General features: G+C 40.0%; 1 long non-coding RNA gene across 1 annotated transcript in view; it reads left to right on the plus strand.

Annotated features, from left to right (window-relative positions):
- The first annotated feature begins 546 nt into the window (after window positions 1-546).
- LOC143442827 (uncharacterized) overlaps window positions 547-16,275 on the plus strand; it is a 58,617-nt gene continuing 42,888 nt past the window's right edge. Inside the window, exon 1 of the long non-coding RNA XR_013111342.1 lies at window positions 547-763. This is a non-coding gene — a long non-coding RNA (uncharacterized LOC143442827). The remainder of the gene's footprint in view (window positions 764-16,275) is intronic.

The following is a 16,275-nucleotide window of genomic DNA, read 5'->3' on the forward strand; positions in this document are numbered from 1 at the left end:
GTTCTTCTGTGCCATTCTTGGCATTCTCTGGGTATTCAAAAAGGTACATGGCCTAGGGAGTTTGCATCTACTTCTGTAGGCACCGTTGGAGGCTGACAGCTTTCTTAAGTACCGCTGTGAGGATGGAAACATCAAGACACCCCTCCCCATCTCCTATTCTAGGAGGCCAGTGGCTGTCTGTGGCTCTGTGCCTCATTTCTCTGTGACAATCAAAAACAAGATCTTGGTCTGCTTAATGGGTCCCCAAGGGGACCCCAAAGTTTTCAGTTGTGAGTCTCTGGACAAACGGAAGAAATAGAAAGTGAAAACAAGCACGGGCCCTTATTTCCCTAACTTGCCAATTGCAAACAGAATTTCATTTTATAAACCATGAAATGATTCACAGAGGTCTGTGTATTATTCCAAAGCACAGCTGCCTAATGTAAGAGAATCATTTCCCTTGGTCCACTGGGCCATATACAATTCCCAAGCATGCCAATTTGTATTTGTTTATCTCGCTTTGTGAGTCAATGTATTGGGAATCCAATACAAGGACAGTGTAAAAACCAAACAGTGTGCAGGAGAGGCAAGCTGCTCACAATCTTACACACTTCCCCTCATTTCCACAGGTTAACTCAACTCCTCGTCTATACCAAGGGATGGCTGCCATAGTTTGTAAAGCAGTGCTTCCAGGTTGTTCCAGAACCTTCTTAGTTTCTTCAGCCTCCTAAGTCTTCTGAGCACCCTTCCTCAACCTCCAGGAGCATGTCTCAATTTGGAGGAGGTAGGTACACAACAGAACATGCATCCACATTAATAACATTTAAAGGTATTAACTCTTGGAATACCCTATTTTCTCCCCACAGAATCCCTGATTATAGAGGCTTTAAGGCAAGTTCTGGACTACATGGAGAGGGAGGGACTCAGGAGAGCCTATGAAGGAGCTTTTATTGGGCCTTTCTCTGTGTTTCATTCATGGGATCTGGCCTTCTTATTGTAATAATTGTTTTTCTTTTTGACATAATACTGACAAAAGCAACCCGAGGCAGGAAAGGTTGATTTGGGTATAGTGCATGCTGGGAGGGAAAGCTTGGTGGTGGCAGGAGTATGAGGCAGCTAGTCACATTGCATGTGCAGTCATAGTCACGGTGGAGAGAAAGGAATGCTAATGCTCGCTCAGCTAGCCTTTTCATTTTTATCCCGTTGAAGACCCATGACCCAGTGCCATTAATGGTGGTGCTGCCTTCATTGAGAGTGGGTCTGCACACCTTTCTGGACTCTGTTGTCAAAGATCCAGACAAAGAATCCTTGGTGGATTCTAAATCCCATCCATTTGACACCCGAAAATCAACTGTCATGCCCATCAACTATTGTAAAGTGCTGCTGGCAAGGAAGGAATGCATATAATGGTGCCAACTGTTTGCAACTGATTCTGGCTGTCGTCAGCTAAAACCAGTGTCATAGCATCTACTGCTCTCAATTTTTTAATCACAAGCATGTGTACAACACACACACACACAGAGAGAGAGAGAGAGAGAGAGAGAGAGAGAGAGACAGAGACAGAGAGAGACAGAGAGAGACAGAGAGAGAGACAGAGAGAGAGAGACAGAGAGAGAGAGAATGAATCAGGGGAGAGGGAAGAGTCTATACTCTCTCTACTCTACTGCCACAGAAAATAGTAACTTTTAGATCAGATATACCACCCACAAGGTGGCTATTGAAACAGGTTCAACTTATGCTAACATTTCAGATCACTTAGGAAAACACCTAAGCCAAGCAAACAAACCTCTTGTTGTCTGTCCTCCAACAACTTCCTGTGCAATGCCTTGCCTCTGACAGACCAGTGAAATGAAATTGTCTCTCTATGAGGTATGGTATTGCTAAGCACTTTCTTCATTAGAAAGAGAAAATATTTATGATTACATTAAATTAAGTATAAAATAATCTGCATGAGTTCATATCTATATACCTAGTAGACAGACATCAACAAATAAATGGTAGTTGCTACTTTGGTAAAGTAGGCCAGGACTATGGCTACAACTTTTTTTTTAGAGTAACAAAGATGATTCTTAAAAATACAGATCCCCAGGGTCGCTCCCCAGGATTTAGATTGAACTCGTCTAGAGTGGTACCCAGCAATTATAATTTTTTTTCAGTCTTACTCCAGCTGCCCTTGCTAGGCATCCATATGAGATTCCCAAACACTCTCAGCCCGACAGCAAGTGGGTGTCCTTGTTGACTTAAAGAGCATTTTTTCTTGAGGGTTGGCTCAAGCCCTCACCTAGAAAGAAGAGAAAAGCCAGCTCGCAACCAAGATCTGAAATAAAAGCAGACCTACTCGCTGCCCTAATTCACTTGTATCCTGGCCTTCTATCCTGGCTGTGCCGTTCCTATTTGTAGCATAACGAGGGTGAAAATGGTAACAACCACATAAATTCTGAAGAGATCTTTTGCGGAGATGGATGGTAAAAGTAACCTTCAGCATTTCTAACTCTGTACAATAAATGGAGCAGCATCTACAAAGAAGGGAAATCTTTTCTGTTAACTTTTATTCACCTTCATTTAATTTTTAAATATGTAGTAAACATGATTGTGGGGCTTCTCATTAGCCGGGGTATCTTACAGTCATAATTTTTGATACAGAACATTACTTACCAATTAGCCTGTCTTGTTCTTTTAAATTTCTTTGCTCATATTTTAATGGGAGCTAATGATGCCTTTGTTGACTTATTTAATGTTATGTAAATGTGGCTATAAAGTGTGAAGGGTTTAAGCAGAAGCCCTGATTTTGCTTACTCTTCAGATTTTGGAGTGTGTAGAATCCCCAGGAAACACACATATCACCACAATGGATGGAAACGACAGAGGAGGCCAAATAATAACACTAATTCCAAAAGCGAGCAGTAAGAGGTGTTCGGAGGAGAAAGAGGCATATTTTCTCTGGCTCTGGGTTAATTGTTCTTGTGGTATCAACGGACTTCCAAAGTTAACTTTCTGCTATTTGTTTTTTGGTTTTTTGCTGTTGTTGTTTTGGGGTGGGGGGTAGCTCTGCATAGTATAGTGTAATGCCTTTTTCAAAGCTCAGGCCAGCACCGTTGGGCTTAGCAGTGTCTCCCATGCTGGGTCTTATTAGTCCTGTATTCGACAGAACTCCACTTTGCCTCAAGGAGTAGCACATAAACATTTCAATGAGTGGATGAGTGAATGAAAACTGTGTCATTTCAGCATCCATGTTGTCGAGATGCTTCTCAGGACTCCAGCAGTTGCTCTTCCATGAGCAGGCCCACTTCCCAATTCAGCCACTCACATCCTGGTCATGGACTTCGAAACTGGCAATAACCAAATGCTAACTTAGTTCAATTTCACTCCTTCCAGGTCCATTTTTCTACTCTCTCTTATCATTGCCTACCTTACCAGCTTCTTCCCTCTGGCACCATCTTCAACCATCTTTCTACCACACTTCCATGCCAACCCAGTGATCTAAAAATTCTTATCACTTATCACCTGCAAGTCCTTTCTTCCTCCCTACCCAGCTTCAGTTTCATATTAAGGCATCATTGCTCACACCCAGGCATCCTTGAATACATGGTTCTGGTTAAACGGCAGCCTTGCTTACGTGCCCTTGTCTTCTCTTTTGTATTCACATCATTGTACTGAAGGCTAGCAGTGAGAGTGAGAGCAGTGAGAGTGTCTCTCTGGGCTGCATGGACGTACTTTAGGAACAGATTAAATATCAATTAATGCTTCTGTTTCCAGATATTGATCATTTGTTGTAGTAGTAAGGAGATTTGTGCCTCTTCTCAATTTTATAGTCAGGCAGAAGACAATCCCAGCACTCAGAAGGCAGAGGCAGGTGTATCTCTAAGCTTGAGACCAAGCTGGTCTACATAGTGACTTTCAGGATAGCCAGGGCTACACAGTGAAATCTTGTCTTAAAAAAAGAAAAAAGGATGTCACCTTTTACAGGAGCATGTCAATTATGAATGTAATTAATGAAGTTAAGGTCACCAAGTCCTAACCCAATAAGCTCAGTGTCATTATACGAGGGGAAACTTGTGCATGGTCGTGTGTACACAATGTCATGTGATGTTTAAGTTGGGTCTGGAGAAAACACTTCTAAAGCTAAGAAGTGCAGAGGGTGTCCAGGCAACCAGCAGACACTGGAAGAAAGGCCTAGAACAGATGCTTCTCACAGCCCTTGGAAGAAACAATTCCTTCCAACACCTTGAACCCTTGGCTTCTACATTCCACAGCTGGGAGACAATCTAATTTGGTTGCTTAAACCACTCAAGTTCGTGCATGTCTTACTATGCAAGCAAATACATGATTCAACCCTACCTTCTTGATCTCTCTCAACCCTCAGCATCTCTTCCCTGTGGTCACTATGGAGTGCTGACCAATTTCATCCTTCATTGAAAAAGACAGGAATAACTAAAAGCTCCCAGCTTAACATAAGCAGCTGCAGAGGAGCCAGAAGAAACTGCACTCCTTTCTCCAGATAACCAGTCCAGGACACAAGAAGCACCCATACTGTCCTCCTCAAGGACAAGAGCCCAGCTGTTCCCTCCTCATTTCTTTTTTATAATCTATTTATCCTGAACCAGATTCTTCTGATGGGAATACAGGCATTCTGTTACTTCTGGCATTTTCTGTTGAGGAAACTGGATGTAGTGTATCTTAGTTATGGTTTTATTGCTGTGAAGAGACATCATGACCATGGCAACTCTTATAAAGGACAACATTTAATTGGAGTTGGCTTACAGTTTCAAAGGCTTAGTCCATTATCATCATGTCAGGAAGCATAGCAGTGTCCAGGCAGACATGGTGCTACATCTTGGTTCAAGACTTCTATATCTTGATCCAAAGGCGGAAGAAGGAGACTATGTTTCACACTTTGTGGAGCTTGAGCATGGGAGACCTCAAAGCCTGCCCTAGAGTGACACTCTTCCTCCAACAAGGCCACAACTACTCTAAGAAGGCCACACCTACTCCAACAAGGCCACACCTCCTAATAGTGTCTCTCCTCATAGGCCAAATATTCAAATACATGAGTCTATGGGGACCATTCCTATTCAAACCACCATAGGGTATGAAGACATAGCTCAGCTGGTAAAGCGTTTGAAATCATGAGAACCTGAATTCAGTTCCCATATTCAACATGGAAAAGCTGAACACAGGAGTACATTCTTGTGATTCCAGGGCTTGGGAGGTGGAGACAGGTGGATCCCTGGAGCTTGCTAGCCACCTAGACTACTTGCCATGCTTCCAACCAATGAGAAAGAGACTTTATCACAATGAACCGAGGAGATATCACCTAAGCATGACCAGAGATTGTCCTCTGGCCTTTGCATGCACATGCACACACATGTATCTGCAAGGATGTGGACACACACACGCACACACACATACACATACACACACATACACACAATCAGAAAACTTCCAAGGAAATATTGAATCGTCTCCTAACATGCACCTTCCCCCACCAATACTGTCTTCTGTTGGTCTCCCTTTCAGCAAAGCTCCTTGAAGAAGTTATTTCTATTCATTATCCTTAATGCCTTCCTCTCATAGGCCCACTACAGACTGTCCCCAAACCAGCCTATACAAATCTGTGGGCCTCCCCAACTAGATAATCTGATTACCATGCTAAGTCACAAGGTCAAATATTCTAGTCCATCTTACTCGAAGTAGTAACAACATCACTTTCTAGGTTTTGCTGATTCTTCTCCTAGATTTTCTAATGCTGGGATTCCCCTCCCCAAGACTAACGTCTTTGTTTTCCTCTCACCTCTAATGACAGTCTCATATTCCCGGCACAGGGCAGAGTGCTTTATTCCAACATCAAACTCCAACACTAGATTGATTTCTTGACACCTCTATTTGAATATCTGATATTTGACTCTCAATGCATGCAAAGTAAAATTCTTTTTTTTTCCTCTCCACAGCCCCTCCAGCTGTAGTGTTTCCCCATCACAGGAGATGGTGACTGCACTCTTCTGCTGATCATCCTCCCAGGAGTCATCCTTGACTCTACTGCTTCAAATCCACACCCAATTGCTGAGGAATTCTATCGGATTCACCTTTCAGAATCTAGAGGATTCTGACCATTTATCTTTTTGTTTCTCCTTTGAACTATTACAGGAGGCTTCGGCTGTTTTTAAGAAGAAACTAGAGTGATTATTTTAAACCATGTGGTCATTTTGTTCAGAACCTAGTGACTGTTCTTTCCTTTCTAGAAGAAATCCTAGCTCTTAGAGTACCCGCCATGTTCTTCTGTTGTCTCCCCTTTGATCTTCCTAAGTGTACCCTCCAGCTCATTCTTGTCCAGCTACACCCTACATAGTGGGCTTTTGGGGTGATCATTTAAATGAAGCCCCTTTCCCAAATGTCTTTATAGGTAATCCTGGGACTGTTTTCAAGTCTTTGCTCAGATTTTCTTTTCATAGTGAGATCCATTGGATGATGGTTCAGCCTTCACTCTAAAGTTCCTCATGTGTGCTCATGTATTTGATCTGACTGTTATTACTACCATCCTCAGATGATTGATTAGGAAGAAGGAAAGATCAGTTTTGTGGATCTTTATTTTAGGACATTGGATTCTCTAGCCCTTATTGAGCACAGATCATTTCAAACATGACAAAATTTCCTTTCCTTTGGGAAGGTAGCCACCTAACTTGACAATATAGGAATGTTCATCTCTGCCCCCTGGGTTAGCATAAACTATTGTGTTTCCTGTTTGTTTCCTATTTCAAAGAGCTTCTTCCCTCCCCTCACTCCCCCCCACACACACACCCCAGAGTTGTAACAATTGTTAAAGATCTACCAAGAGGGATTATTGCTAAGTCTTGTCACATAAAGAGCCAGAGTAATTTGTGTACAGTACAGTTAAAATTACACCATTATGCTCAAAGCTAATATTACCCTAATGAGTTGAAATGGAAGGAAGAAGGTTGCTTGGGAAAGACTATAAGTGACTTAGCGCGGGTTTCTCACTTCCAATGATAATGTTCTTTGGAACTGTGTTTTGAACACATTATTATAGATTTAAATATTTTAATATTCATTTATTCTAATTTCCTTTTTGATAGGTACCATCTCTGTGCCTGCATTTCATCAACTCTGACTAGCGACACCACTCTATTTAATCTCTTCCGTGGCCAAATTTCCCATGAATTGGGAACAAGGTTTTAGCTGCTTAAGGAGGTTTCAACAATTCCTTTGTGTGATTCAACATTTAAAACTCAGATAGGGATCTAAAATCCTTTAACAAGGAACTGCTCTGCCTACAGCCTCTGTAAGTGTGCCACGATACAATCTATTGGCGATATTGTCCTCAATCCGACCCAAACTCCATTTCTCAGCTGCATTTAGAACTGACATAGAAATCTTTGTTCTTAAGTGTGTCAGTTTAGAGCATATTCCTGGCAGGCACTTGGTGATTCCTGTACACTGGAGAGAACAAGTCAGCAATGGGACTCATGACTAACTGTGTTGCATGGTTTAGATGTTGCAGTCTCATTTGTTCTAAGTATCCCCTCAGTGTCTCCCACAATGCCCAAGTCACAGTATGTCCACCATGTTTTTGGAAGGAAATAGCCTTTAGTGGATCCCTGTGAAATGCAGATGTTCCCTGAAAAGGAATGATTACTGTATGTATGTGTATGGATAGGTATCCACATATGGCAAATACCATATGTGAAATGCAAGTTTTGATGCAGAAAAGGAAACAGAGAAGTCTCAAGCCCAGATGGCTTTCTGAGAAAGATGTTATAGAAAGTAATGGTTAAATACACCAGCTTTCTAGGCTTTAGGCAGTGCTAGTAGACACTGGTAGAATAGCCACTGAAGAGACTGGAGGTCTAATGGGTGGAAGAGCCACTAAAGAGAATTAAGGTCCAGTGTAGATTGTGCCCTAGTTTGAAGTGGCCATAATCCCTTGTATATTCAAACCCTTAAACAGAAGGATATAAGACAAAAGTCTGAATTGCTGAGGAGAGAAGCACTACCCCACAAACAATTTCTTCCTCAAATAATTTCTGATTTATCCCAGATCTTCACTTAGCTACCTTTTCCTCAACATCCAGCTCTTCACCCAAATACCAACTGTTCAGGTCTAGTTTAGCCAGCCATAGTGTTGAGATTTCATAGGTACAACTTTCTGGTCATATATAAAAGACACAATCTCACAGTTGTTCCGATCTTCTGACTCCTCTAATCTTCCCTCCCTTTCCCCTTTTTCTGATGTTCCAGAAGCCTAAGATATAGCAGTCATGTTAGGTTGTGTTATAGATTCTGTTAGTTGGGGTTGAGAACCTCACTGTCAGGTAGTCTCTGCATATTTTGAAGAAAGAGATTGAGGAGAACAATAGAAAATGGAAGATCTCCCAAGCTTATTGTTAAAATTAATATTGTGGAAAAGTCAATAATATACTTCTAAGGGCTGGGGTAATAGCTTAGTGGCAGAGAGATTTCTTGGCACGTGTGAAATCTAGGTTCAGTCACTAACACTAATGCTGTTATTAATTTTTAAATACGTATTCTCTTAAGACAGAGATGGAGAATCCATCCTTAAAACAAAGGTTAACCTTCATTAACAATAATTTCAAAGAAACATTTATTTTGTCATCTTTGCTTTCTTTTTTTCATTCTGAAATCACAAGTTGTTATACTAATCGATAAGGCTGATTGTTGTGTAAACAAAATTTCAATGTGAATACTTCACTAAGAAATTCAAATTCAATAAGAATAGAAAATAACATACTTCACTTTTAGTTCTCTTTCTTTATAGTTCTTTGGATTAAAATAGCATGGTCATAGCTAGAGAATGACCCTGCCAGTGAGTAGACTAATTCCTGGAAGTACTTTATTATCGTACTGTGTCCATCATGTCGTCTTTGACAGAGCACCACTCCCCACAAACATTAGACTCGAATTAATAGACATATATTGAAGTGACAGAAATATTAGATAAGCAAATTCCTTGGAAAGGTTATTCTGTATAATTGTATATATTATAGAGGAACTCAAGTATCTGATAACCATCCACATTTGGGAGATGAGGTTGTCACTGTACATCTGTGTACACTAGGAGGAGAGAGGTCTGATGTGAAGCAGAGGCAGGAAGATGACAGTGATGTAGGAGAGGAAGGGTGCAGCTGCTTTGTAGAGTTCCGTAATGGAGAAAGCATTGTGATGGAAAGCCATCTTTATATTTTTTCCTATTGTGAAATCAGGTAGACCTTATGGAGTCATCTAGGGGAGATGATGGCTTCTTGGTTTGTGAATATGAAATTTCAGTTCAACACCTGACTCATGCTATAGACACTTCTTTTAGGTTTTTTTAGGGGATGGTTAGGACCAAGTTCTACAACCCCTGTGTTGGCAAATGGATTCATTATATGTCTACTGGTGGAGATTTCTTTGAAAGGCAGGTCAGCTTTTTGCCTTCTATCCCTTAGAAGTTTACTTCTCCAGAACATTAAATACTCTCTTTTCCTGCCCATTTCTACTGGAGTATCTCCTGCTCAAGGTTTTTAACTGTCATCCTTAGTTCTACTCACAGATTTTTAACATGTCATTCTGTGCACCCCAAACTCAGGAAAACATTTTCTCTTGCATGATTTCTCCTCTCAGGGACCCCACATGTTTCAATCCTGTCTGTCCTTGCTTGCTTCATCCTTTATCCTTCCAACACCTGGTCAATTGCCAAGGGCCAATGATTCCTTCCTAACGCTCTCTTAGCCAGTTCTTTAGTGTCTATGCTAAATAATTCCTGGGCACTAGCGTTCAGTATCTCATACCTTGAAAGTAGAATAACCTCTCTCCTATGTAAGCACAGAATGTGTCACCTTTCTATACCTACAATCTTCCATATAAAAGTCAGCCTTATGGTGTCACCAGCCTCTTAACACAAAATCCTATGGCTCCTTAAAAAAAGCCCCCCCTCCAGACAAAGAAGACCCTTGGTGACCAGGCAGTCAGATAATATCTCCATGTGCGTTTTTCTCCTGATCTCTCTAATTGTGTATCAGATCACAGCCAACTTACAACAACCCTTGCAAACATTGCGGCTTTATTTCTTGCCTGTTTCCTTAGAATGCTTAGCCCTCAAGTTTACAACTAAGAGTCTAAACTTTCATCTCCACCCAGGGTTTTTTCCTAATTCCCTCCCTCCCTTTTGGCCCATAGAAACTACATGCTGTGATCTATGCTGCCAGATGCCTTTTGTATACTGTTGGCACCAATCCTAGTAGATGAAGTTACTACTTCTTTGCTTGCTTCTCATGAAACTATAAACTCTTAAAGGACATTGTTTATCTTGTGGTCAACTATTTGCTCCTTAGCTAATTATATTGACTCTTATGTGTGTATTCAGTAAATACGTAACTAGAGAAAGTTAACTGCAATGAAGGTACTTATACTTATAAGTAAACCAGTTTCCATATTTTGCAGAATAGAAGGGAGAAAAGTAATGCCTTAGGTGGCTTAACATCGTTTTATTCACAGACACTTAAAATGAGCTATAAGTTACTTATTTTCTAATACCTATATTCATATTCTGTATGCATGTTTATATGATAGAAAGAAATCTCTACTTTATTTTTTTTTAAATGGCAATTACACAGATACCTAAGATCCAGTACCATTTTTGATATTATCAGTGCCTAAGCTACATCCATGTCACCTCACCATATGATCTCTGAAAAGATCTGCTGACGTGATTGATAACAATTTTCCTTAAGTTGTGAACCAGCTTCACCTCTACCAAGTTCTAAGGGCAAATAAGAATTTGAAATGAGCTGGCGAGAAGCTCAGAGCTGTTCTGTGGCATGTACACATGGCCAGGACACAAGCAGCACCAGGGCAAAGAGCCACTATTATAAGGGGCTTCTCACTGACACCTAAGCTTTTGTACTGTGCATGAGTCCCAAAGTATAATTCTGCCCCTAGGGTCATCTCATAGGAGAGGGTTTTCATAGACCTTTTTGTGTGCTCCAAGGGATCTCTGAATCTCAATGTTCATTGACATGATGTCTTGCTGTCTTTCTGAGCATTAGGTGGTGGTGGTAGTGGTGACAGTCAGTGGGTGGGGAGTCTTCTCACATAATCTGAAGCAACGCATTCTTCACTGAACAACTTATGGCTCCTGCATGAGTAATTAACATAATCTAAATACTGTAAAATAAAATATCCTTTTGGGCTCAACAAAATGCTTATTGGGTTAAAACCAATCAGTGGGAATGACTGATGTTTGTTAGTGTTTGAAAGGAGAGAGCGGATTCTTTGCACATTAGCATCCTAACTGGTGCCAACATAAACCTGCAAACTTCCAAGTCTCGGGGTGTGGGACTGTTTTTTTTATGTGTGATTGAATCTGGGAATGTTGATTAGGCCTGATACCATTGCTCATTTGAAAAATGGGGCTCCATCTTCTCAACATGGCTGACAGAAGTAACAAAAACAATCCTCATTCCTCTGCTGGGTGCTGTCTAGGCTGTTGTTTTCATCTTACTGAGGAATTAGAAGAAAACAAAAGGACTCTAATGATTTGCTGGTCTTAAAAGCTAAGAACTCATGGAATGCTGCCCTCATGTGCTGGGGGGGCAGGGCTTCCTAGTTTGAAAGAAACTCTCCACACACAGTAAACACATAACAGTACCATCAGCGTACCGCTTCTTAAGTGGTACCAGACTCTAAGATCTCAGATCATGTTATTTCTGTAGGCAGAATCTCCATCGAGAGAAACAGTAACATGGTGTCTTGCTCCTACAGGTAGTCCCTGGAGAAGGTTCTAGATCGTTCTACCATGTAGGATTGAATTCAATAATAACCGAAGTTTGTGGCCCACCTTTTTCAATACTCAAAAGGATATTTTAATAACTTTAGCCTAGAGCAGATCATTTCATCTCCTCAAGCCTTAATTATATAACTTCCTTAACAATCTAATTTTTGTATCTGTTGCACAGAATTCTTAGGAGGACTAAATATACATATACATACACATACATATACAATCAATACACACACATTTTTTTTATTTTAGAGATTTTTATTTCCTAAAAGACTTTAAAAATTATCTTCTTCACCAAGAATGGGAAAACTGACAAAACTTAACAACATCATATTTAGAATCTAGAAATTAACTAATGTTTTCAAAACCATCAATTACCACTAGTTCCTCACTTAGGAGTAGAGACTCATGATCCCTTCCTCTGTCTATGATAGAATTGCTTACTGGCTTGATCTTGTGCAGGTCTTCTGCAGGCAAGCACCGCTGATGTGAATTCCTGGGTGCAGCAGTCCTGTCAGGAACAGAAAGCACTCTTTGCTTCAGTCTTCCTGACTTCTGACCCTTACAACCTTTTGCTCTATTTTCCATAGGGGCCATAACCTTTGTGGGGAAGGAGATTTGATATTGATGTTCAATTTATGTCAGAGAGTATTTGTTGAAGAGTAATTACATCTCTGATGGGTCAGTAAGCTTCTTAGTACCATACTGTTGCCCCATTTTAACATCCTGTGATGTCCCTTTTCTGTGGGAGCCTAGGAAACCAATATCCTCCAGCAGTGGTTCTGAGCTTTCCTGAGGCTGTGACCCTTTAATACAGTAACTCATGTTGTGGTGACCCCCCAACCATAAAATTATTTTCATTCCTACATCATAGCCATAATTTTATTACTGTTACACATCATGATCTGTGTTTTCCTGAATGGTCTTAGGTGACCACTGTGAAGGGTTGCTGACCCCCAAAGGTGTCACAACCACTTTCCTACAGCAATAGTGAAAAATAGTAGTTCGGGAGACACTAAAGGAGACAGAAAAGAGTTGAAGCCCCTATGAAAACTCATCCCCACAAAATTATCTTTATTGGTCTGTCTTATGTTCCTTAGATGAGCCCTTTTGAAAGGCAGTATGTTTAACCTGTGTGCTTACCATGCAGAAAGCCTTTTAGCTAGGGAGATTTCTTGAACATAAATTGCTTACCATCATTACTGCCAAAGGGGGCAAAGAATAACTAGGTAAACAGTAGGCTGACTACAGTGCCTCAAGAGAAATTTTAAATAAGAGCTTTGGAATGTTCTGGAATGGCTAGGAGGTGAGAAGGCTGGTGTATGAGTAGGCCTTGGGCTGTGTTCAAGAAAGATCAAAAAGGGCTGGAGGGATGGCTCAGTGGTTAAGAGCACTGATTGCTCTTTCAGAGGTCCTGAGTTCAAATCCCAGCAACCACATGGTGGCTCACAACCATCTGTAATAAGATCTGATGCCCTCTTCTGGTGTATCTGACGATGATGACGGCAGCTACAGTGTACTTGTAATAAATAAATCTGAAAAAACAAAACAAAAACAAAAAAACCTTGATGCTGATTTTTTTTAAAAAGAAGAAGAAAAAGAAAGATTAAAAAAGACCTGAATTCCATTAATCTTTTTGACTAAAACCTTGTTTGTGTTTTGTGAAGTTCTATCTATACTTTCTGTGATCATTTTTTTTAAAATACCTGTTTATGTGTATGTGTGTGTGCCTGGATACATGGGTGTGAGTGATGTTCAGGAGCCCACAGAGTTCAGTAGAGTTTGTGGATTCCCTCGAACTGTAATTCCAGATGGTTGTAGGCAGCCATGTCAGAGCTAGGAACTGAACTTGGGGCTTTGAAAACAGCAGCAAGTGCTGTTAATACAGCTCTCCAGCTCTAAACCTATCTCAGTATATTTTTATGGGTGACAGTATGCAGACTCAGGGATGTGTATACTGCATGATAATAAAGCCAGACTAATAAGCATCCTTATCCCTTAAACATCAATCAGTTTTATGTGTTAATAATTTCATATTCTTCTGGTGTACTTGAAATACATCACATAGTTCAACCAAAAGTTATTCTCCCGTGCTTTAAAACATAGCCCCTGCCCTCCTCAGTCCCTTGTAAAGAGACTGTATTGAAAGACTGACTTTCTTACTTTCATCAGTGATGGAGAAGTGACGTTTATTTTTCTGTTTCTGTTTTATATTGGTTCAAATGACAGGATTTCATTCTCATTGGAACAGAATTGTATCCCACTGGTTAAATATGGGCAGTTTTCTTCTTTTGTTTATCCATTGAAGGACATCTGGGATGATGCCATATTATGACTATATTTTGCATTTCCACATAGTATAAGTGACTTTTTGGTACATCAACTTCATCTTTGTGTTTATGCAGAATCAGTAGTAAAACTGGGGGTCATATAGTGATTTTTTTTCAGGTTGCTTGAGGAATCTCAATATTGTATTCCACAATAGCTGCACAAATTTATAGCCCCACTAAATGTGAATATGTGTTTCCTTGAACTAAAGAGATGATTTAGTAAAGAGAACTTACTGCTCTATCAGAGGACCAGAATTCAGATCTCAACACACATCTATGTGGGTAGTTCACTGATGCCTTTAACGCCACCTTCAAGAGAACTGATGCCCCCTTCTCCCCTCTGACCTCCGCAGGCAGACACATGCAAACACACACACATCAATAAAATCTTATTTAAAAATATTTTCTCTACACCCTCACCAATTTGGGGGTTTTGAGGATAACATTCTAACTGGAATAAGATGGTATTGCAATGTGGCTTTGATTTTTTTCACTTGCTTATTTATCACTTCCACATCATCTTTCTAGAACAATCTCTTTAGTTCTCTTACCCACCTTTAGCTCGATCGTCCAGTGTGGAGTGTTCCATCTTTTAAGTTGTAGAGTCTAGGTACAAATTCCTTGCCGAATGAGTCAGGTATTTTTCCTAGTATTTCACTGTCTCTCAATTCTGTTGTTATCAATTCAGAAGCTTCTATGCTTGATATTTTTTCATTTTTTCTGTGCTCACTTTTGTTGCCTGTGCCTTGGAGTCCTGACTGAGAAATCATTGTCACTATCAGTGTCCTGGAGCATCACCCTTGGGTTTCCCTATAATGATTTTAGAGTTTTAAGTTTAAGTATTATACCTTTTTTTTTCATTTTAAAGTTGGTTTTATATGTAATCAAAAGCAGAGATCAAATTTTTATTTCTTATGTGTGTATATAGGTGCAAATCTGCCACAACCATTTATTAGAGTTCATGTTCTCTCCACTATGTTCTTGATACTATGTTCTTGACACTCAAATGTTTATTGTTTGAGAGATTCATGCATGTGTATAATGTATTTTAATTAATCCACCCTTCATTCTACCTCCAATTTCTTCCCTATGTCCTCATAGGAGGTATTTTCCTCCCTGCTCCTAAAAAAACAACAACAACAACAACAACAACTGGGTCCAATTAGTGCTACCTGTATGTATCTGCACATAAGGTTACCTGCATCAGCAGCCAATAATGGCCAATAGTTAGTTTCTCATCTAGGGGTGGAACTCAGAAAGTGAATGTGGATTGATGTTTTTGTCTTCTATTCTGTTTAATCTGTTTATGGGTCTGCTTTTCTACCAGTGTCGTGCTGTGTTTGTAACTGTACCTTTGTGTTGTATTTTAAAGTTGGGTATTCTGTTGCTTCCAACACTATATTTTTTCTGGTTGCTCAGAATTGATTAGCTATACCTACACTGAGTCTACTGTGTGTGTGTGTGTGTGTGTGTGTGTGTGTGTGTGTGTGTGTGTGTATTTATGCATGTGTGTGTTTAATGAAATATCTATTCAACTGGCAGTTGATTTATAGTCGTCCTGAGCAGTAACTTCCACATTCATGCACAGCAACGAAGACATATTATCATTAACCAAGCAAATAACATCAACAAGGAATGTGAGGAAGAATATGATGCCCAAAGTTGTTACATAGTATTATTCTAAATTATTACCAATTTTTAACAAGAAATATTAACCATTCAAAAAGATAAGAGAGCACACCCCACTAGATGTTGGGCTACCTATCTGTGAACCCAGCGTTTAGATGGTCAACAGGAAGACTGTGAGTTCAAGCCTGCCTTAAATACATACTAAAACCTTGTCTCACATCCTATCCTCTCTCCAAAATGAAGATTATCTGTGGGTAGAGGGAGAAGAAACTGTGTCTGAAAATGTTCAGCTATTGAATTTCCTAACTAAAATTCTAACACAACTAGTTTAAACACATTGTGAAGAAGAAATGACTCACGTCTAAAGTGGTAAAGGAAAGCACAGAAGCAGTGGTTCACCGAAGCAAGAGTGCATTACTGATACTGAATGATATAAAAACTCTAGGATTGAAAAGTATGATGAATGAGATGAAAATATCTTCAGCAAATACAACAGCTGATTCAAGATTAAACTAAGAATGAATCAGATGACAGGTTGATTGA

This window comes from Arvicanthis niloticus, chromosome 6 (genome assembly GCF_011762505.2).
Source record: "Arvicanthis niloticus isolate mArvNil1 chromosome 6, mArvNil1.pat.X, whole genome shotgun sequence".
Classification (NCBI taxonomy): domain Eukaryota; kingdom Metazoa; phylum Chordata; class Mammalia; order Rodentia; family Muridae; genus Arvicanthis; species Arvicanthis niloticus.